We start from the raw sequence: 21,270 nt of genomic DNA, 5'->3' as shown, positions 1-21,270 counted from the left end.
TTCTTCAGTAGTGGCACAGATGTGAAGTGATGCGGTACCGACTTGCACTGACACAACGGGCAAGGGCAAAGCCTGTGATTGAGTGTGAAATGGCGTTTGATGCACGCGGTTCTCTAGTGCCATATGCTGCCACAGCTGTTGGTTGCACTAAACAAGCACATCAGGGGAGAGCGCGAACGCAGTCCCCCACTACCAGAAATTATGCAGTCCAGATTCCCACATTTGGGGAATTCGCAGAGGTCAGCTCAATCGGAGTGCAGTGACCGAGCCTCGCCCTGGGTGAACCACCTTCTTGATCATGGTATCTCCCCTGCCAGGTAAGTATGACTTGTACACCTCACACACAGGGGCCTCATTCACGGTCATACGATGATAGGTGATGGTGCTGGCAATGTATAGCAATGACCAGTCCAGAACCACACACTATAAAGGCTCTGATAATCTACAGGACGCTAATATACAAGAGACACTTTTGTAGTGAGACTGAACAAAACTTGTTCACATTTTACTTGAGAGAAATGGGCACATATCTCATCACGCCATGCTGTATATCCATAGTAAAAGCTAAGCTAACATGGCCAGGCTGTCCATTGATCGCCAATAAATGAGGCAAAAACCTAAGTGAGTTCACACCAGACAAAGATAAATGACACTGCAATCAAGTGTTGTTTGATCTGCATTTAAAAGAAAAAAGTCAGCGGAAAGACTAAAAAACAGGCCTGTCTCCTCACATTAGAGACACGGCGTGATCCGCCCGCTGCTGCCACCTATTGGTCTGGAGTGTGAACAGCACTTTGTTAAAAATATATCCACATGCTTCTCTGTTTGAAACTAAAGGAAAGAAGAAAATAATATTATAAATAAAAGCGCAACCATATGAAGAGTGTTTGCCTTTCTTTTGACATATCGGCACAGACCCGACTGTGGCAAACAGCGGCAGAAATTATGCAGAGTGGATTTTCACGTTGGGGGAATGGATCTATTCATCTGACTGAACTGGCAGCTAGTGGTCTCACTCAACAGGTACCGGTTCAATTCATTTTACAGTGAGATGCATGTAACAGGTCCTCAAAAGGAAAGTGCCAGACAGTGGCGAAAAGTTCAAACACGGCCAAAGTTCCAAAAAGAGAAGTTGGGCAAGTGTGTAAATGATGCCATAGCGCATGACTATTAGAAATGCGCACCTGGTAGAGGGCCTCAGTCAACATATACGCAATTTGCACGCTAGCATGGCGAAAACAAGAAATCAAGGCGAGGGCACATTAGAGACACGTCCTACGTGGTCTGTTTTCAACACGTTGAGGGAGTGGGGTGCACCGTTTCTGGAAGTGCTGCAATACCAGGTCGATGCGTGGAGTGGACGGGGCAAGCCCCTTTTCCATCTCCCTGTTCCAAAAAGCAATTTAATATATGGTCCCCGGGTAGGGGATGTATCGGATATTAAACTGATAAGAACAGATACTACACTTGATCTTAGCCAAAAGGCCGAGAAGCGATACTGACTGCTGAGTGAAGTGGGAGACTCAGTCTCCTCATTGAGACTCTAGCTCGCGGGTTCAATATGATTTCGATCGCTACAAAAACACACGGCAGACTGTGAACGTGAAGTTCGATGTTTTATGACTGATGGGCAACACAAATATGCATCCGATCGCAGACTTTTATTACAAAAGGTTATGGGAGTTAACGCGGGCCGAAAAGTGATACTGCCAATGGGTCAGCGGAAAAGGAGGGAGTCACAGCACGGTCTCTCGCGCCGACTGGTCGTAATCTGCTGTGTTTTTTTCGGCATGTTGTCAACCTTCAGAAGATTTCAAAACATAGAGTGCATCCATCATAAATATCTGCAAACTAAAGTAAACAATTTAAGATTTGTCTCTACTCGTTGACTGTCTTTATATTAACAACGGAGAGCCGCTGCCACTGTGACTTGACGCGTTTCACTGAAAAATGCCCCACTTTTAATACGGTGGGCGGGGGCATCAGTTGTAACCCACATATTATTCTAAATGACTGAGTGTGAGGATATAACAATATCATAGGAGCTTGTTTTGCTTCTTCAGTAGTGGCACAGATGTGAAGTGATGCGGTACCGACTTGCACTGACACAACGGGCAAGGGCAAAGCCTGTGATTGAGCGTGAAATGGCGTTTGATGCACGCGGTTCTCTAGTGCCATATGCTGCTACAGCTGTTGGTTGCATTAAACAAGCACATCAGGGGAGAGTGCGAACGCAGTCCCCCACTACCAGAAATTATGCAGTGCAGATTCCCACATTTGGGGAATTGGCAGAGGTCAGCTCAATCAGAGTGCAATGATCAAGCCTCGCCCTGGGTGAACCACCTTCTTGATCATGGTATCTCCCCTGCCAGGTAAGTATGACTTGTACACCTCACACACAGGGGCCTCATTCACGGTCATACGATGATAGGTGATGGTGCTGGCAATGTATAGCAATGACCAGTCCAGAACCACACACTATAAAGGCTCTGATAATCTACAGGACGCTAATATACAAGAGACACTTTTGTAGTGAGACTGAACAAAACTTGTTCACATTTTACTTGAGAGAAATGGGCACATATCTCATCACGCCATGCTGTATATCCATAGTAAAAGCTAAGCTAACATGGCCAGGCTGTCCATTGATCGCCAATAAATGAGGCAAAAACCTAAGTGAGTTCACACCAGACAAAGATAAATGACACTGCAATCAAGTGTTGTTTGATCTGCATTTAAAAGAAAAAAGTCAGCGGAAAGACTAAAAAACAGGCCTGTCTCCTCACATTAGAGACACGGCGTGATCCGCCCGCTGCTGCCACCTATTGGTCTGGAGTGTGAACAACACTTTGTTAAAAATATATCCACATGCTTCTCTGTTTGAAACTAAAGGAAAGAAGAAAATAATATTATAAATAAAAGCGCAACCATATGAAGAGTGTTTGCCTTTCTTTTGACATATCGGCACAGACCCGACTGTGGCAAACAGCGGCAGAAATTATGCAGAGTGGATTTTCACGTTGGGGGAATGGATCTATTCATCTGACTGAACTGGCAGCTAGTGGTCTCACTCAACAGGTACCGGTTCAATTCATTTTACAGTGAGATGCATGTAACAGGTCCTCAAAAGGAAAGTGCCAGACAGTGGCGAAAAGTTCAAACACGGCCAAAGTTCCAAAAAGAGAAGTTGGGCAAGTGTGTAAATGATGCCATAGCGCATGACTATTAGAAATGCGCACCTGGTAGAGGAGCTCAGTCAACACATACGCAATTTGCACGCTAGCATGGCAAAAACAAGAAATCAAGGCGAGGGCACATTAGAGACACGACCTACATGGTCTGTTTTCAACACATTGAGGGAGGGGGGTGCACCGTTCCTGGAAGTGCTGCTATACCAGGTGGATGCGTGGAGTGGACGGGGCAAGCCCCTTTTCCATCTCCCTGTTCCAAAAAGCAATTTAATATATGGTCCCCGGATAGGGGACGTATCAGATATTAAACTGATAAGAACAGATACTACACTTGATCTTAGCCAAAAGGCCGAGAAGCGATACTGACTGCTGAGTGAAGTGGGAGACTCAGTCTCGTCATTGTGACTCTAGCTCGCGGGTTCAATATGATTTCGATCGCTACAAAAACACACGGCAGACTGTGAACGCGAAGTTCTATGTTTTATGACTGATGGGCAACACAAATATGCATCCGATCGCAGACTTTTATTACAAAAGGTTATGGGAGTTAACGCGGGCCGAAAAGTGATACTGCCAGTGGGTCAGCGGAAAAGGAGGGAGTCACAGCACGGTCTCTCGCGCCGACTGGTCGTAATCTGCTGTGTTTTTTTCGGCATGTTGTCAACCTTCAGAAGATTTCAAAACATACAGTGCATCCATCATAAATATCTGCAAACTAAAGTAAACAATTTAAGATTTGTCTCTACTCGTTGACTGTCTTTATATTAACAACGGAGAGCCGCTGCCACTGTGACTTGACACGTTTCACTGAAAAATGCCCCACTTTTAATACGGTGGGCGGGGGCATCAGTTGCAACCCACATATTATTCTAAATGACTGAGTGTGAGGATATAACAATATCATAGGAGCTTCTTTTGCTTCTTCAGTAGTGGCACAGATGTGAAGTGATGCGGTACCGATTTGCACTGACACAACGGGCAAGGGCAAAGCCTGTGATTGAGCGTGAAATGGCGTTTGATGCACACGGTTCTCTAGTGCCATATGCTGCTACAGCTGTTGGTTGCATTAAACAAGCACATCAGGGGAGAGCGCGAACGCAGTCCCCCACTACCAGAAATTATGCAGTCGAGATTCCCACATTTGGGGAATTCGCAGAGGTCAGCTCAATCGGAGTGCAATGACCGAGCCTCGCCCTGGGTGAACCACCTTCTTGATCATGGTATCTCCCCTGCCAGGTAAGTATGACTTGTACACCTCACACACAGGGGCCTCATTCACGGTCATACGATGATAGGTGATGGTGCTGGCAATGTATAGCAATGACCAGTCCAGAACCACACACTATAAAGGCTCTGATAATCTACAGGACGCTAATATACAAGAGACACTTTTGTAGTGAGACTGAACAAAACTTGTTCACATTTTACTTGAGAGAAATGGGCACATATCTCATCACGCCATGCTGTATATCCATAGTAAAAGCTAAGCTAACATGGCCAGGCTGTCCACTGATCGCCAATAAATGAGGCAAAAACCTAAGTGAGTTCACACCAGACAAAGATAAATGACACTGCAATCAAGTGTTGTTTGATCTGCATTTAAAAGAAAAAAGTCAGCGGAAAGACTAAAAAACAGGCCTGTCTCCTCACATTAGAGACACGGCGTGATCCGCCCGCTGCTGCCACCTATTGGTCTGGAGTGTGAACAACACTTTGTTAAAAATATATCCACATGCTTCTTTGTTTGAAACTAAAGGAAAGAAGAAAATAATATTATAAATAAAAGCGCAACCATATGAAGAGTGTTTGCCTTTCTTTTGACATATCGGCACAGACCCGACTGTGGCAAACAGCGGCAGAAATTATGCAGAGTGGATTTTCACGTTGGGGGAATGGATCTATTCATCTGACTGAACTGGCAGCTAGTGGTCTCACTCAACAGGTACCGGTTCAATTCATTTTACAGTGAGATGCATGTAACAGGTCCTCAAAAGGAAAGTGCCAGACAGTGGCGAAAAGTTCAAACACGGCCAAAGTTCCAAAAAGAGAAGTTGGGCAAGTGTGTAAATGATGCCATAGCGCATGACTATTAGAAATGCGCACCTGGTAGAGGAGCTCTGTCAACACATACGCAATTTGCACGCTAGCATGGCGAAAACAAGAAATCAAGGCGAGGGCACATTAGAGACACGACCTACATGGTCTGTTTTCAACACGTTGAGGGAGGGGGGTGCACCGTTCCTGGAAGTGCTGCTATACCAGGTGGATGCGTGGAGTGGACGGGGCAAGCCCCTTTTCCATCTCCCTGTTCCAAAAAGCAATTTAATATATGGTCCCCGGGTAGGGGACGTATCAGATATTAAACTGATAAGAACAGATTTTTTTTTCTTTTGAAAATTTTTTATTGACACTTATATCAGACGTTTTACATAAACCTTCAAATGTTTAAAGCATACAATTTTAAGTTATAAAAGTGACAATACAATGATAAATAATGTAATCTGTAAAAAACCAAGCTTAAACGATTAAAAAAAAAAATCTTTTAAGAAATATTACAGATAAAATTGTCACAAGTTAAAGGTTTACATAAAAGCGTTTCTTCAATGAATGTCCAATGTGTCGAGTGTCCACAATAAAAGTCTGTAAAGGGGAGTGCAAAAGTTAAAATGTCTTCTGTCCTTTGCAGTGCAGGAGCGGAAAGAATCCCTACCAAGGGTAACTCATTCCGCTCCCCCAAACAGTTTGGTCTCTCGGGATCCTGTCCTGGTGCTCAGAGGAGATCCCCACCCTGAAGCTCCTTCCCACCTGCCTCACCCGGAGAGTCAGGCCGCTGCTGCTTTGACCTTTTCCTGTGTAGCTCCGACTCCTTCATCCGAATGGGCACAGAGGCGATTCTTCTTTGTGGCTGCGTCCTAGGCCTGCCACCTGCAGCTTCGGCCTCTTTGACCATTGCTGCGGCCATTCGGATCGCAGCCGCGGGGGGGATCTGCATGTGCTTTCTTGCCAGCAAGTTTCTGGAGGTCCATATGGCGTATTTGATGGCGGCCAGGGTGAGCCACTGTTTGGCGAAGTCACAGGTTGGAATGTGTTCTTGGCTCACCCCATACATTACCAACGGTGCTGTGAGGACCTCCCTTGCTGGCAAGTACGGGAATTTTAAGGAGTCGGCTGTTGCCCACTGGTCTACGGCAGCACTGCACTCCCAGAGCAAGTGCCTCACCGACTCAGGCGCGCCACAACCTGGTCGAGGACACGTTGGGTGCGCTGACATGCCCCGGGAGTGCATCACGGCCCTGACTGGGAGGATCTCATGAGCCACCATCCATGACAGGTCCCGGAGTCTGTTTGGGAGAGCGGAATGGTTCACGTTGCGCCAAACTGATGATGGCTCGCCAAATGTGAGCCAGCGCACTGGACTCACTGGTTCCCGCTCCTGCACAACAGAGATAAGAGAGCGTTGGTTAGATAAAATTTGCAACTCCTCCTGCTCAAGATTAAAACAACATAGAAAGGACTGGATAACAGCATAAGCTGGTGGTAAGTTAAAGGACACAGGCACTTTAAGATCACTGGTTAAAATCTTGATTTTCCTGAGGTAGGTCCCCATCCAGAACCGTGTCATTGCTGCTGTCTTGGGGTTTCTGGATGGGGCTGTAGCGGCTGTGATATGAAGTGTGGTGTATCTGCTTCCTAAAAACAAGTGTAGGTCCGGCACTGCTTTTCCTCCTTTTTCTTTTGGCTTCTTCATGATGTCCCTCTTTAGTCGTTCCCACTTTGACCCCCACAGGAAATAAAAAATGGCACGCTCAAGGTCCAATATTGCTTTTCTAGGTGGGATAAAAACAGAACTGGTAAGTAAAAGCAAAGGTAAAATCACTGCTTTGATGATTAAAACCTTTCCTTCCATCGTCAGTCCCCTAAGTCTCCAGTACCCCAGTCTCTGCCTAACTTTCCCTACCATGTCTGGCCAATTAGTTTCCCCTCCCCCCTCCCTATCAAATTTGACCCCGAGTATCCTCTGGTCAGTCTGGGTCACAGTCAGGGGGAGTCTTGTCATCTCAGTCATTTCCCAGGGTCCATAAAACTGGGCTTGGGTCTTGCTCCTGTTAAGCTTTGACCCAGAAGCCCGTCCAAACCAGTCAGTCAAGTCAAGTGTCCTGTTGACAGATAAAAGGTCAGTGCATAAGATATTAATGTCGTCCATATATAAAATGCATTTTGTGTCCAGTCCCCCGCTCCCTGGTACTCTAACCCCAGTGATTCGTTTGTCCCTTCTCAAGATCTGTGCCAGTGGTTCGATACAAGTAACATAGAGGAGGGCAGATAACGGACATCCCTGACGGACGCCGCAGTTTATATTCACTGCTTTTGTCAGATGCCCATTAACAACGAATTTGCTGGTAATGCCCCGGTACAGCAACCCCACCCAAGCTATAAATCTCTCTGGAAACCCCATTTTTTGCAGTACCTGGAAAAGGTACTGGTGCGAGACCCGATCAAAGGCTTTCTCAAAGTCTAAATTTAGAACTACTAGCCGGATGTTTCTGTCTCTCACATAACAGATGGTGTCTCGGATCAGTAGGAGGCTGTCGGTGATCCTCCTCCCCGGTATGGCACAGGCTTGATCCGGGTGAATCAAGTCATCTACAAACAAAGTCATTCGAGATGATAAGAGTTTGCTAAAAAGTTTACAGTCCAGATTTAAAAGCGTTATAGGTCTCCAGTTCTTCAAGTCAGTCTTGTCTTTGTCTTTGTGGAGTAGGGTTACTATCCCTATTCTAAAACTGTCAGGAAGTCGGTCGAGTCTTTCAAAATCCATAAAAACAGCAAGTAAGTCAGGTGCTAAAATGTCCCAAAAAGTCAAGTAAAATTCCAAGGGAAGCCCGTCTTGTCCTGGTGACTTTCCTGTTTTAAAGCTCTTAAGACCTTTGTTCAACTCTAAAAGTGTAAAATCTTGGGTTAAAAGCACACTGTCCTCAACTCTGTGTTCAATGAATTTTAAAACTTCAGTTATGGTGTCCGTTTCCACAGGTTTTTCACTGTATAGTTCTTTATAAAATGTTTCTATAGTTGTTTTAATTTCTCCTGTTGTTTCCGCTGTGCACCCATTTTCTGTCTTTAGTTTTAAAATGTTTCCCCCTTTATTTACAATTTTCTTAAAAAAATATCTTGTGCACTTCTCCCCTTCCTCTATCTCCCTTTCCCTGCTTCTTAAAATGACACCTTTGCTTTTGATTTCTGCTAATATCGACATCTCTGTTTTAACTTGTTTTATTTCTTCATTAAAATCCATCCCTTGTAGGTTTAGGTTAAAATATCTCTGGAGTCGTTTTTGCAGTCCCAACATGCGTCTGTCGTCCCTATCTTTTTTCTTCTTACCTGCCTGTCTAAAGAAAGTCTGGGTCCGTCCCTTAACCATTTCCCACCAGTGTGCACGTGTATCGTAAAAGTCTTGAAGGGTCTGCCACTCACTGTACTGCTCCCTATACTGCCTAACTAACTCCCTATCTTCTAAAAGGGAGCAGTTGAGCTTCCACAGACCACTTCCTGAAGTCACACCAGAAGGTAGTGATAGGGTGCAGGATAGCATTGCGTGATCGGAAAAGAACACCTGTGTTAATCTAGCATCGGTTGGTGGGCAATCACGGGATAAAATGTAATCTATGCGAGAGGCTCTGGTGCCATCACCACTGACCCAGGTGAAGCCCTCCTCTCTAGGATGCATGGTTTTAAAGCAGTCCAAGAGTTTAAAATCCCTGCATATGTCCTGTAATAAAACCGATGTTTTGTCAATTTTAAAATCTCCTCCTGCTCTTTTCCTATCGTTCCTGTTTAAAATACAATTAAGATCTCCCCCTACAACTAAAGGTGCCCTACCTAGCATGTGGGACTGTAAGTCTTTTAAAAGGTCATACCTGTCATTTTTTTCATTAAAACCATAAACATTTAAGACGTTAAAATCCTTTCCCATAAAAGTCAAGTGTGCTAAAAGTGCCCGACCGCTTCTCACCACAGTGCTGCCCTTCACCAAGACGAGAGGGTTTTTGATTAAAATGGCCACTCCGTCATTTTTATTTGCGTTGGATCCGCTCCAGATTGATGGATTTGGCCATAAGTCCTCCCACTCTCTATAGTGGTTTAAAAACGGTAGGCCACACTCCTGTATTAAAAACACATCTGACTTAAAAGTGTTAAGAAAGGATAAAACAGTCTGAGCTCTAACTCTCGACTTTACGCTTCTCACATTAATAGTTGAGAAGGTGAGAGTCATGAGTATGGTTAAAAATAACAAGTATGACATCCCAAAAGGCTAAAAGGTATTAAAAACAAGGACAGTTAATCACATTCATGTGAATGGAGTTCTTCCTTCACTTCTATGGGTGAAAAGTGAGGGGGGTGAACTCCATTTCCCTTTCGGACTCTTGGAGTTGGTCTCTGACGCAGGGTTGCGTTGAGTTTTGAGTACTTAGGGGTTGATTGCAGAGCTATGGTTAAGAAAGAGGCCTCATTTGGAGAATCGGAAGGGAAGACTCTGGGTTCCTCCACAGATGAAACGTCTGAGTAGTCCCCAGCTCTTCCCTTCTTCTCTGTCACCGCAGGGGAGTCAGAGAACAATTCTGATATAGGCCTCTTGGCCTGCTGGGCATTGGGGAGGGTGGCATCCTCGCTATCAGTTTCCTGTTCGGTGCTAGTTCTGCCCTCTGCCTGCATCACCCCATCCTCTTCAACACTTTCCACTGGTGGGGCGATTGCAGGCCCCTCCCCTTCTCCCGCCTCACCTGATCCCTGCTCGCCAATCACAGGATTTGGCGGGAGATTTGAATTTTCCAGCCCAGCATCTTCAATTAGCTCTGTTAACTGTTCAACATTCTGTCCGTTTTCTGTTTGCTTTGTGGCTTTTACTTTGTTGGCAAAACACTTGGGGCAGTCTCTGAAGAGGTGGTTAGTTTCTCCACAGAGATTGCACTTTCTGCTGTTGGTGCATTCCTGAAAAGTGTGTCCAATTTCTCTACATTTCCCACAAATGATCTGCTTCCATGCTTCTGCCAGGTGCCCATGTTCGCCACATTTGCGGCAGAGCTTGGGCTGGCCCTGGTAATGGATGTAGCCCCTGTTGTTACCCAGAACTATCATTGGTGGTAGCTGTTTCAGGCTAAGATCAAGTGTAGTATCTGTTCTTATCAGTTTAATATCTGATACGTCCCCTACCCGGGGACCATATATTAAATTGCTTTTTGGAACAGGGAGATGGAAAAGGGGCTTGGCCGTGTTTGAACTTTTCGCCACTGTCTGGCACTTTCCTTTTGAGGACCTGTTACATGCATCTCACTGTAAAATGAATTGAACCGGTACCTGTTGAGTGAGACCACTAGCTGCCAGTTCAGTCAGATGAATAGATCCATTCCCCCAACGTGAAAATCCACTCTGCATAATTTCTGCCGCTGTTTGCCACAGTCGGGTCTGTGCCGATATGTCAAAAGAAAGGCAAACACTCTTCATATGGTTGCGCTTTTATTTATAATATTATTTTCTTCTTTCCTTTAGTTTCAAACAGAGAAGCATGTGGATATATTTTTAACAAAGTGTTGTTCACACTCCAGACCAATAGGTGGCAGCAGCGGGCGGATCACGCCGTGTCTCTAATGTGAGGAGACAGGCCTGTTTTTTAGTCTTTCCGCTGACTTTTTTCTTTTAAATGCAGATCAAACAACACTTGATTGCAGTGTCATTTATCTTTGTCTGGTGTGAACTCACTTAGGTTTTTGCCTCATTTATTGGCGATCAATGGACAGCCTGGCCATGTTAGCTTAGCTTTTACTATGGATATACAGCATGGCGTGATGAGATATGTGCCCATTTCTCTCAAGTAAAATGTGAACAAGTTTTGTTCAGTCTCACTACAAAAGTGTCTCTTGTATATTAGCGTCCTGTAGATTATCAGAGCCTTTATAGTGTGTGGTTCTGGACTGGTCATTGCTATACATTGCCAGCACCATCACCTATCATCGTATGACCGTGAATGAGGCCCCTGTGTGTGAGGTGTCCAAGTCATACTTACCTGGCAGGGGAGATACCATGATCAAGAAGGTGGTTCACCCAGGGCGAGGCTCGGTCACTGCACTCCGATTGAGCTGACCTCTGCGAATTCCCCAAATGTGGGAATCTCGACTGCATAATTTCTGGTAGTGGGGGACTGCGTTCGCGCTCTCTCCTGATGTGCTTGTTTAATGCAACCAACAGCTGTGGCAGCATATGGCACTAGAGAACCGCGTGCATCAAACACCATTTCACGCTCAATCACAGGCTTTGCCCTTGCCCGTTGTGTCAGTGCAAGTCGGTACCGCATCACTTCACATCTGTGCCACTACTGAAGAAGCAAAACAAGCTCCTATGATATTGTTATATCCTCACACTCAGTCATTTAGAATAATATGTGGGTTGCAACTGATGCCCCCGCCCACCGTATTAAAAGTGGGGCATTTTTCAGTGAAACGCGTCAAGTCACAGTGGCAGCGGCTCTCCGTTGTTAATATAAAGACAGTCAACGAGTAGAGACAAATCTTAAATTGTTTACTTTAGTTTGCAGATATTTATGATGGATGCACTGTATGTTTTGAAATCTTCTGAAGGTTGACAACATGCCGAAAAAAACACAGCAGATTACGACCAGTCGGCGCGAGAGACCGTGCTGTGACTCCCTCCTTTTCCGCTGACCCATTGGCAGTATCACTTTTCGGCCCGCGTTAACTCCCATAACCATTTGTAATAAAAGTCTGCGATCGGATGCATATTTGTGTTGCCCATCAGTCATAAAACATCGAACTTCACGTTCACAGTCTGCCGTGTGTTTTTGTGGCGATCGAAATCATATTGAACCCGCGAGCTAGAGTCTCAATGAGGAGACTGAGTCTCCCACTTCACTCAGCAGTCAGTATCGCTTCTCGGCCTTTTGGCTAAGATCAAGTGTAGTATCTGTTCTTATCAGTTTAATATCCGATACGTCCCCTACCCGGGGACCATATATTAAATTGCTTTTTGGAACAGGGAGATGGAAAAGGGGCTTACCCCGTCCACTCCACGCATCGACCTGTTATTGCAGCACTTCCAGAAACGGTGCACCCCCCTCCCTCAACGTGTTGAAAACAGACCACGTAGGACGTGTCTCTAATGTGCCCTCGCCTTGATTTCTTGTTTTCGCCATGCTAGCGTGCAAATTGCGTATGTGTTGACTGAGCCCCTCTACCAGGTGCGCATTTCTAATAGTCATGCGCTATGGCATCATTTACACACTTGCCCAACTTCTCTTTTTGGAACTTTGGCCGTGTTTGAACTTTTCGCCACTGTCTGGCACTTTCCTTTTGAGGACCTGTTACATGCATCTCACTGTAAAATGAATTGAACCGGTACCTGTTGAGTGAGACCACTAGCTGCCAGTTCAGTCAGATGAATAGATCCATTCCCCCAACGTGAAAATCCACTCTGCATAATTTCTGCCGCTGTTTGCCACAGTCGGGTCTGTGCCGATATGTCAAAAGAAAGGCAAACACTCTTCATATGGTTGCGCTTTTATTTATAATATTATTTTCTTCTTTCCTTTAGTTTCAAACAGAGAAGCATGCGGATATATTTTCAACAAAGTGTTGTTCACACTCCAGACCAATAGGTGGCAGCAGCGGGCGGATCACGCCGTGTCTCTAATGTGAGGAGACAGGCCTGTTTTTTAGTCTTTCCGCTGACTTTTTTCTTTTAAATGCAGATCAAACAACACTTGATTGCAGTGTCATTTATCTTTGTCTGGTGTGAACTCACTTAGGTTTTTGCCTCATTTATTGGCGATCAATGGACAGCCTGGCCATGTTAGCTTAGCTTTTACTATGGATATACAGCATGGCGTGATGAGATATGTGCCCATTTCTCTCAAGTAAAATGTGAACAAGTTTTGTTCAGTCTCACTACAAAAGTGTCTCTTGTATATTAGCGTCCTGTAGATTATCAGAGCCTTTATAGTGTGTGGTTCTGGACTGGTCATTGCTATACATTGCCAGCACCATCACCTATCATCGTATGACCGTGAATGAGGCCCCTGTGTGTGAGGTGTACAAGTCATACTTACCTGGCAGGGGAGATACCATGATCAAGAAGGTGGTTCACCCAGGGCGAGGCTCGGTCACTGCACTCCGATTGAGCTGACCTCTGCGAATTCCCCAAATGTGGGAATCTCGACTGCATAATTTCTGGTAGTGGGGGACTGCGTTCGCGCTCTCCCCTGATGTGCTTGTTTAATGCAACCAACAGCTGTGGCAGCATATGGCACTAGAGAACCGCGTGCATCAAACGCCATTTCACGCTCAATCACAGGCTTTGCCCTTGCCCGTTGTGTCAGTGCAAGTCGGTACCGCATCACTTCACATCTGTGCCACTACTGAAGAAGCAAAAGAAGCTCCTATGATATTGTTATATCCTCACACTCAGTCATTTAGAATAATATGTGGGTTGCAACTGATGCCCCCGCCCACCGTATTAAAAGTGGGGCATTTTTCAGTGAAACGCGTCAAGTCACAGTGGCAGCGGCTCTCCGTTGTTAATATAAAGACAGTCAACGAGTAGAGACAAATCTTAAATTGTTTACTTTAGTTTGCAGATATTTATGATGGATGCACTCTATGTTTTGAAATCTTCTGAAGGTTGACAACATGCCGAAAAAAACACAGCAGATTACGACCAGTCGGCGCGAGAGACCGTGCTGTGACTCCCTCCTTTTCCGCTGACCCATTGGCAGTATCACTTTTCGGCCCGCGTTAACTCCCATAACCTTTTGTAATAAAAGTCTGCGATCGGATGCATATTTGTGTTGCCCATCAGTCATAAAACATCGAACTTCACGTTCACAGTCTGCCGTGTGTTTTTGTAGCGATCGAAATCATATTGAACCCGCGAGCTAGAGTCACAATGAGGAGACTGAGTCTCCCACTTCACTCAGCAGTCAGTATCGCTTCTCGGCCTTTTGGCTAAGATCAAGTGTAGTATCTGTTCTTATCAGTTTAATATCTGATACGTCCCCTACCCGGGGACCATATATTAAATTGCTTTTTGGAAGAGGGAGATGGAAAAGGGGCTTGCCCCGTCCACTCCACGCATCGACCTGGTATTGCAGCACTTCCAGAAACGGTGCACCCCCCTCCCTCAACGTGTTGAAAACAGACCACGTAGGACGTGTCTCTAATGTGCCCTCGCCTTGATTTCTTGTTTTCGCCATGCTAGCGTGCAAATTGCGTATGTGTTGACTGAGCCCCTCTACCAGGTGCGCATTTCTAATAGTCATGCGCTATGGCATGATTTACACACTTGCCCAACTTCTCTTTTTGGAACTTTGGCCGTGTTTGAACTTTTCGCCACTGTCTGGCACTTTCCTTTTGAGGACCTGTTACATGCATCTCACTGTAAAATGAATTGAACCGGTACCTGTTGAGTGAGACCACTAGCTGCCAGTTCAGTCAGATGAATAGATCCATTCCCCCAACGTGAAAATCCACTCTGCATAATTTCTGCCGCTGTTTGCCACAGTCGGGTCTGTGCCGATATGTCAAAAGAAAGGCAAACACTCTTCATATGGTTGCGCTTTTATTTATAATATTATTTTCTTCTTTCCTTTAGTTTCAAACAGAGAAGCATGTGGATATATTTTTAACAAAGTGTTGTTCACACTCCAGACCAATAGGTGGCAGCAGCGGGCGGATCACGCCGTGTCTCTAATGTGAGGAGACAGGCCTGTTTTTTAGTCTTTCCGCTGACTTTTTTCTTTTAAATGCAGATCAAACAACACTTGATTGCAGTGTCATTTATCTTTGTCTGGTGTGAACTCACTTAGGTTTTTGCCTCATTTATTGGCGATCAATGGACAGCCTGGCCATGTTAGCTTAGCTTTTACTATGGATATACAGCATGGCGTGATGAGATATGTGCCCAAGTTTTGTTCAGTCTCACTACAAAAGTGTCTCTTGTATATTAGCGTCCTGTAGATTATCAGAGCCTTTATAGTGTGTGGTTCTGGACTGGTCATTGCTATACATTGCCAGCACCATCACCTATCATCGTATGACCGTGAATGAGGCCCCTGTGTGTGAGGTGTACAAGTCATACTTACCTGGCAGGGGAGATACCATGATCAAGAAGGTGGTTTACCCAGGGCGAGGCTCGGTCATTGCGCTCCGGTTGAGCTGACTCAGCACACTCAGTCGTTTAGAATAATATGTGGGTTGCAACTGATGCCCCCGCCCACCGTATTAAAAGTGGGGCATTTTTCAGTGAAACGTGTCAAGTCACAGTGGCAGCGGCTCTCCGTTGTTAATATAAAGACAGTCAACGAGTAGAGACAAATCTTAAATTGTTTACTTTAGTTTGCAGATATTTATGATGGATGCACTGTATGTTTTGAAATCTTCTGAAGGTTGACAACATGCCGAAAAAAACACAGCAGATTACGACCAGTCGGCGCGAGAGACCGTGCTGTGACTCCCTCCTTTTCCGCTGACCCATTGGCAGTATCACTTTTCGGCCCGCGTTAACTCCCATAACCTTTTGTAATAAAAGTCTGCGATCGGATGCATATTTGTGTTTCCCATCAGTCATAAAACATAGAACTTCGCGTTCACAGTCTGCCGTGTGTTTTTGTAGTGATCGAAATCATATTGAACCCGCGAGCTAGAGTCACAATAAGGAGACTGAGTCTCCCACTTCACTCAGCAGTCAGTATCGCTTCTCGGCCTTTTGGCTAAGACTGCGATCGCCTCCAGTTTGTGGAAAACTCTTGCCTGTCTGTGGCATTGGTTTATACACTGTTTGGAGGATATATTACCCTCTTTCTTTGTGGAAATTATTTCAGCTGATATTAATAGTTGAGACACTTACACAAAGGAAGACATTGGCCCAGAGAATTGCTAGCCTGTACTCTGTTCATGAAACATCCAGACCAGGTCAACAGGGAAAAGGCAAGTGCGCTTCTTAATTAGTTATTTATTGAACTGTTTTACCTGTCTTTAGCCATTTTAAGTAGCATTTTACAGTGTTTTAGTGTCTTTCATTTGTAGTGTGTGGTGCCTCCACCATGTCGGCTAACTATGCTGGCATGCGGAGGCACCACAGTGTCCGCTTTATACTCAGTGAGGTTGACGGAAAGCCCATGGTTATGTCAAGGCTTGGTTTTTCAAGGAAACTGATTCAGAGAACCCTAAACTTCAAGCCTGATGACATAAACTGTATTGTGACTTTGCCGTCCAACAAAGGATTTGACGTGAGCTTTCATTCTGCAATTGCATTAAGAGATTTCTGGACACGATATGAAAATGAAAAGACCCAGTTTTCTGCTTTCACTGTTGAAAAACTGACTGACAATGCCTCTAAAACGGTTATTGTCAGAATGTTCAATGAGACAGTGAATGCAGACGATATTTGTTTGTGGCTGGGCAGATACTGCACTGTGAAAGGCCAGGCTACCAAGGTGAGAGATGAGGATGGCATCTGGAATTGCGCTTGGAGGATCCCCATTCAGCAATGGCAGGACCCCCAAGGCTTCCAGGGCCTGAAACAGCTACCACCAATGATAGTTCTGGGTAACAACAGGGGCTACATCCATTACCAGGGCCAGCCCAAGCTCTGCCGCAAATGTGGCGAACATGGGCACCTGGCAGAAGCATGCAAGCAGATCATTTGTGGGAAATGTAGAGAAATTGGACACACTTTTCAGGAATGCACCAACAGCAGAAAGTGCAATCTCTGTGGAGAAACTAACCACCTCTTCAGAGACTGCCCCAAGTGTTTTGCCAACAAAGTAAAAGCCACAAAGCAAACAGAAAACGGACAGAATGTTGAACAGTTAACAGAGCTAATTGAAGATGCTGGGCTGGAAAATTCAAATCTCCCGCCAAATCCTGTGATTGGCGAGCAGGGATCAGGTGAGGCGGGAGAAGGGGAGGGGCCTGCAATCGCCCCACCAGTGGAAAGTGTTGAAGAGGATGGGGTGATGCAGGCAGAGGGCAGAACTAGCACCGAACAGGAAACTGATAGCGAGGATGCCACCCTCCCCAATGCCCAGCAGGCCAAGAGGCCTATATCAGAATTGTCCTCTGACTCCCCTGCGGTGACAGAGAAGAAGGGAAGAGCTGGGGACTACTCAGACAGTTCATCTGTGGAGGAACCAAGAGTCTTCCCTTCCGATTCTCCAAATGAGGCCTCTTTCTTAACCATAGCTCTGCAATCAACCCCTAAGGACTCAAAACTCAACGCAACCCTGCGTCAGAGACCAACTCCAAGAGTCCGAAAGGGAAATGGAGTTCACCCCCCTCACTTTTCACCCATAGAAGTGAAGGAAGAACTCCATTCACATGAATGTGATTAACTGTCCTTGTTTTTAATACCTTTTAGCCTTTTGGGATGTCATACTTGTTATTTTTAACCATACTCATGACTCTCACCTTCTCAACTATTAATGTGAGAAGCGTAAAGTCGAGAGTTAGAGCTCAGACTGTTTTATCCTTTCTTAACACTTTTAAGTCAGATGTGTTTTTAATACAGGAGTGTGGCCTACCGTTTTTAAACCACTATAGAGAGTGGGAGGACTTATGGCCAAATCCATCAATCTGGAGCGGATCCAACGCAAATAAAAATGACGGAGTGGCCGTTTTAATCAAAAACCCTCTCGTCTTGGTGAAGGGCAGCACTGTGGTGAGAAGCGGTCGGGCACTTTTAGCACACTTGACTTTTATGGGAAAGGATTTTAACGTCTTAAATGTTTATGGTTTTAATGAAAAAAATGACAGGTATGACCTTTTAAAAGACTTGCAGTCCCACATGCTAGGTAGGACACCTTTAGTTGTAGGGGGAGATCTTAATTGTATTTTAAACAGGAACGATAGGAAAAGAGCAGGAGGAGATTTTAAAATTGACAAAACATCGGTTTTATTACAGGACATATGCAGGGATTTTAAACTCTTGGACTGCTTTAAAACCATGCATCCTAGAGAGGAGGGCTTCACCTGGGTCAGTGGTGATGGCACCAGAGCCTCTCGCATAGATTACATTTTATCCCGTGATTGCCCACCAACCGATGCTAGATTAACACAGGTGTTCTTTTCCGATCACGCAATGCTATCCTGCACCCTATCACTACCTTCTGGTGTGACTTCAGGAAGTGGTCTGTGGAAACTCAACTGCTCCCTTTTAGAAGATAGGGAGTTAGTTAGGCAGTATAGGGAGCAGTACAGTGAGTGGCAGACCCTTCAAGACTTTTACGATACACGTGCACACTGGTGGGAAATGGTTAAGGGACGGACCCAGACTTTCTTTAGACAGGCAGGTAAGAAGAAAAAAGATAGGGACGACAGACGCATGTTGGGACTGCAAAAACGACTCCAGAGATATTTTAACCTAAACCTACAAGGGATGGATTTTAATGAAGAAATAAAACAAGTTAAAACAGAGATGTCGATATTAGCAGAAATCAAAAGCAAAGGTGTCATTTTAAGAAGCAGGGAAAGGGAGATAGAGGAAGGGGAGAAGTGCACAAGATATTTTTTTAAGAAAATTGTAAATAAAGGGGGAAACATTTTAAAACTAAAGACAGAAAATGGGTGCACAGCGGAAACAACAGGAGAAATTAAAACAACTATAGAAACATTTTATAAAGAACTATACAGTGAAAAACCTGTGGAAACGGACACCATAACTGAAGTTTTAAAATTCATTGAACACAGAGTTGAGGACAGTGTGCTTTTAACCCAAGATTTTACACTTTTAGAGTTGAACAAAGGTCTTAAGAGCTTTAAAACAGGAAAGTCACCAGGACAAGACGGGCTTCCCTTGGAATTTTACTTGACTTTTTGGGACATTTTAGCACCTGACTTACTTGCTGTTTTTATGGATTTTGAAAGACTCGACCGACTTCCTGACAGTTTTAGAATAGGGATAGTAACCCTACTCCACAAAGACAAAGACAAGACTGACTTGAAGAACTGGAGACCTATAACGCTTTTAAATCTGGACTGTAAACTTTTTAGCAAACTCTTATCATCTCGAATGACTTTGTTTGTAGATGACTTGATTCACCCGGATCAAGCCTGTGCCATACCGGGGAGGAGGATCACCGACAGCCTCCTACTGATCCGAGACACCATCTGTTATGTGAGAGACAGAAACATCCGGCTAGTAGTTCTAAATTTAGACTTTGAGAAAGCCTTTGATCGGGTCTCGCACCAGTACCTTTTCCAGGTACTGCAAAAAATGGGGTTTCCAGAGAGATTTATAGCTTGGGTGGGGTTGCTGTACCGGGGCATTACCAGCAAATTCGTTGTTAATGGGCATCTGACAAAAGCAGTGAATATAAACTGCGGCGTCCGTCAGGGATGTCCGTTATCTGCCCTCCTCTATGTTACTTGTATCGAACCACTGGCACAGATCTTGAGAAGGGACAAACGAATCACTGGGGTTAGAGTACCAGGGAGCGGGGGACTGGACACAAAATGCATTTTATATATGGACGACATTAATATCTTATGCACTGACCTTTTATCTGTCAACAGGACACTTGACTTGACTGACTGGTTTGGACGGGCTTCTGGGTCAAAGCTTAACAGGAGCAAGACCCAAGCCCAGTTTTATGGACCCTGGGAAATGACTGAGATGACAAGACTCCCCCTGACTGTGACCCAGACTGACCAGAGGATACTCGGGGTCAAATTTGATAGGGAGGGGGGAGGGGAAACTAATTGGCCAGACATGGTAGGGAAAGTTAGGCAGAGACTGGGGTACTGGAGACTTAGGGGACTGACGATGGAAGGAAAGGTTTTAATCATCAAAGCAGTGATTTTACCTTTGCTTTTACTTACCAGTTCTGTTTTTATCCCACCTAGAAAAGCAATATTGGACCTTGAGCGTGCCATTTTTTATTTCCTGTGGGGGTCAAAGTGGGAACGACTAAAGAGGGACATCATGAAGAAGCCAAAAGAAAAAGGAGGAAAAGCAGTGCCGGACCTACACTTGTTTTTAGGAAGCAGATACACCACACTTCATATCACAGCCGCTACAGCCCCATCCAGAAACCCCAAGACAGCAGCAATGACACGGTTCTGGATGGGGACCTACCTCAGGAAAATCAAGATTTTAACCAGTGATCTTAAAGTGCCTGTGTCCTTTAACTTACCACCAGCTTATGCTGTTATCCAGTCCTTTCTATGTTGTTTTAATCTTGAGCAGGAGGAGTTGCAAATTTTATCTAACCAACGCTCTCTTATCTCTGTTGTGCAGGAGCGGGAACCAGTGAGTCCAGTGCGCTGGCTCACATTTGGCGAGCCATCATCAGTTTGGCGCAACGTGAACCATTCCGCTCTCCCAAACAGACTCCGGGACCTGTCATGGATGGTGGCTCATGAGATCCTCCCAGTCAGGGCCGTGATGCACTCCCGGGGCATGTCAGCGCACCCAACGTGTCCTCGACCAGGTTGTGGCGCGCCTGAGTCGGTGAGGCACTTGCTCTGGGAGTGCAGTGCTGCCGTAGACCAGTGGGCAACAGCCGACTCCTTAAAATTCCCGTACTTGCCAGCAAGGGAGGTCCTCACAGCACCGTTGGTAATGTATGGGGTGAGCCAAGAACACATTCCAACCTGTGACTTCGCCAAACAGTGGCTCACCCTGGCCGCCATCAAATACGCCATATGGACCTCCAGAAACTTGCTGGCAAGAAAGCACATGCAGATCCCCCCCGCGGCTGCGATCCGAATGGCCGCAGCAATGGTCAAAGAGGCCGAAGCTGCAGGTGGCAGGCCTAGGACGCAGCCACAAAGAAGAATCGCCTCTGTGCCCATTCGGATGAAGGAGTCGGAGCTACACAGGAAAAGGTCAAAGCAGCAGCGGCCTGACTCTCCGGGTGAGGCAGGTGGGAAGGAGCTTCAGGGTGGGGATCTCCTCTGAGCACCAGGACAGGATCCCGAGAGACCAAACTGTTTGGGGGAGCGGAATGAGTTACCCTTGGTAGGGATTCTTTCCGCTCCTGCACTGCAAAGGACAGAAGACATTTTAACTTTTGCAC

The 21,270-nt window shown here is 45.5% G+C and overlaps 9 non-coding genes and 4 pseudogenes across 9 annotated transcripts; 6 read left to right on the top strand and 7 right to left on the bottom strand.

Moving 5' to 3' along the window:
- Nucleotides 1-161: 161 nt before the first annotated feature.
- On the bottom strand, nucleotides 162-325 carry LOC144463088 (U1 spliceosomal RNA). The gene has a single exon (XR_013491230.1). It is a non-coding gene; the product is annotated as a U1 spliceosomal RNA (small nuclear RNA).
- Nucleotides 326-1,306: 981 nt separating this feature from the next.
- Nucleotides 1,307-1,497, bottom strand: LOC144463365 (U2 spliceosomal RNA). Its single transcript, XR_013491506.1, has one exon. It is a non-coding gene; the product is annotated as a U2 spliceosomal RNA (small nuclear RNA).
- A 719-nt stretch (nucleotides 1,498-2,216) lies between these two features.
- LOC144463120 (U1 spliceosomal RNA) lies at nucleotides 2,217-2,380 on the bottom strand. The gene has a single exon (XR_013491262.1). It is a non-coding gene; the product is annotated as a U1 spliceosomal RNA (small nuclear RNA).
- A 981-nt stretch (nucleotides 2,381-3,361) lies between these two features.
- LOC144463267 (U2 spliceosomal RNA) lies at nucleotides 3,362-3,552 on the bottom strand. The gene has a single exon (XR_013491408.1). It is a non-coding gene; the product is annotated as a U2 spliceosomal RNA (small nuclear RNA).
- Nucleotides 3,553-4,271: 719 nt separating this feature from the next.
- Nucleotides 4,272-4,435, bottom strand: LOC144462881 (U1 spliceosomal RNA). The gene has a single exon (XR_013491045.1). It is a non-coding gene; the product is annotated as a U1 spliceosomal RNA (small nuclear RNA).
- A 981-nt stretch (nucleotides 4,436-5,416) lies between these two features.
- LOC144462906 (U2 spliceosomal RNA) lies at nucleotides 5,417-5,593 on the bottom strand (annotated as a pseudogene).
- Nucleotides 5,594-5,961: 368 nt separating this feature from the next.
- LOC144462821 (uncharacterized) lies at nucleotides 5,962-10,325 on the bottom strand (annotated as a pseudogene).
- A 5-nt stretch (nucleotides 10,326-10,330) lies between these two features.
- LOC144462917 (U2 spliceosomal RNA) lies at nucleotides 10,331-10,493 on the top strand (annotated as a pseudogene).
- Nucleotides 10,494-11,242: 749 nt separating this feature from the next.
- Nucleotides 11,243-11,406, top strand: LOC144463050 (U1 spliceosomal RNA). Its single transcript, XR_013491192.1, has one exon. It is a non-coding gene; the product is annotated as a U1 spliceosomal RNA (small nuclear RNA).
- A 719-nt stretch (nucleotides 11,407-12,125) lies between these two features.
- On the top strand, nucleotides 12,126-12,316 carry LOC144462891 (U2 spliceosomal RNA). Its single transcript, XR_013491055.1, has one exon. It is a non-coding gene; the product is annotated as a U2 spliceosomal RNA (small nuclear RNA).
- Nucleotides 12,317-13,297: 981 nt separating this feature from the next.
- On the top strand, nucleotides 13,298-13,461 carry LOC144463410 (U1 spliceosomal RNA). The gene has a single exon (XR_013491553.1). It is a non-coding gene; the product is annotated as a U1 spliceosomal RNA (small nuclear RNA).
- Nucleotides 13,462-14,180: 719 nt separating this feature from the next.
- LOC144463240 (U2 spliceosomal RNA) lies at nucleotides 14,181-14,371 on the top strand. The gene has a single exon (XR_013491381.1). It is a non-coding gene; the product is annotated as a U2 spliceosomal RNA (small nuclear RNA).
- A 2,237-nt stretch (nucleotides 14,372-16,608) lies between these two features.
- On the top strand, nucleotides 16,609-21,152 carry LOC144462820 (uncharacterized; annotated as a pseudogene).
- Nucleotides 21,153-21,270: the final 118 nt, after the last annotated feature.

This window comes from Epinephelus lanceolatus, chromosome 4, assembly GCF_041903045.1.
Source record: "Epinephelus lanceolatus isolate andai-2023 chromosome 4, ASM4190304v1, whole genome shotgun sequence".
Lineage (NCBI taxonomy): Eukaryota > Metazoa > Chordata > Actinopteri > Perciformes > Serranidae > Epinephelus > Epinephelus lanceolatus.
Note: the sequence above shows the minus strand (reverse complement) of the source record. Positions and strands in the feature narration are given on the sequence as shown.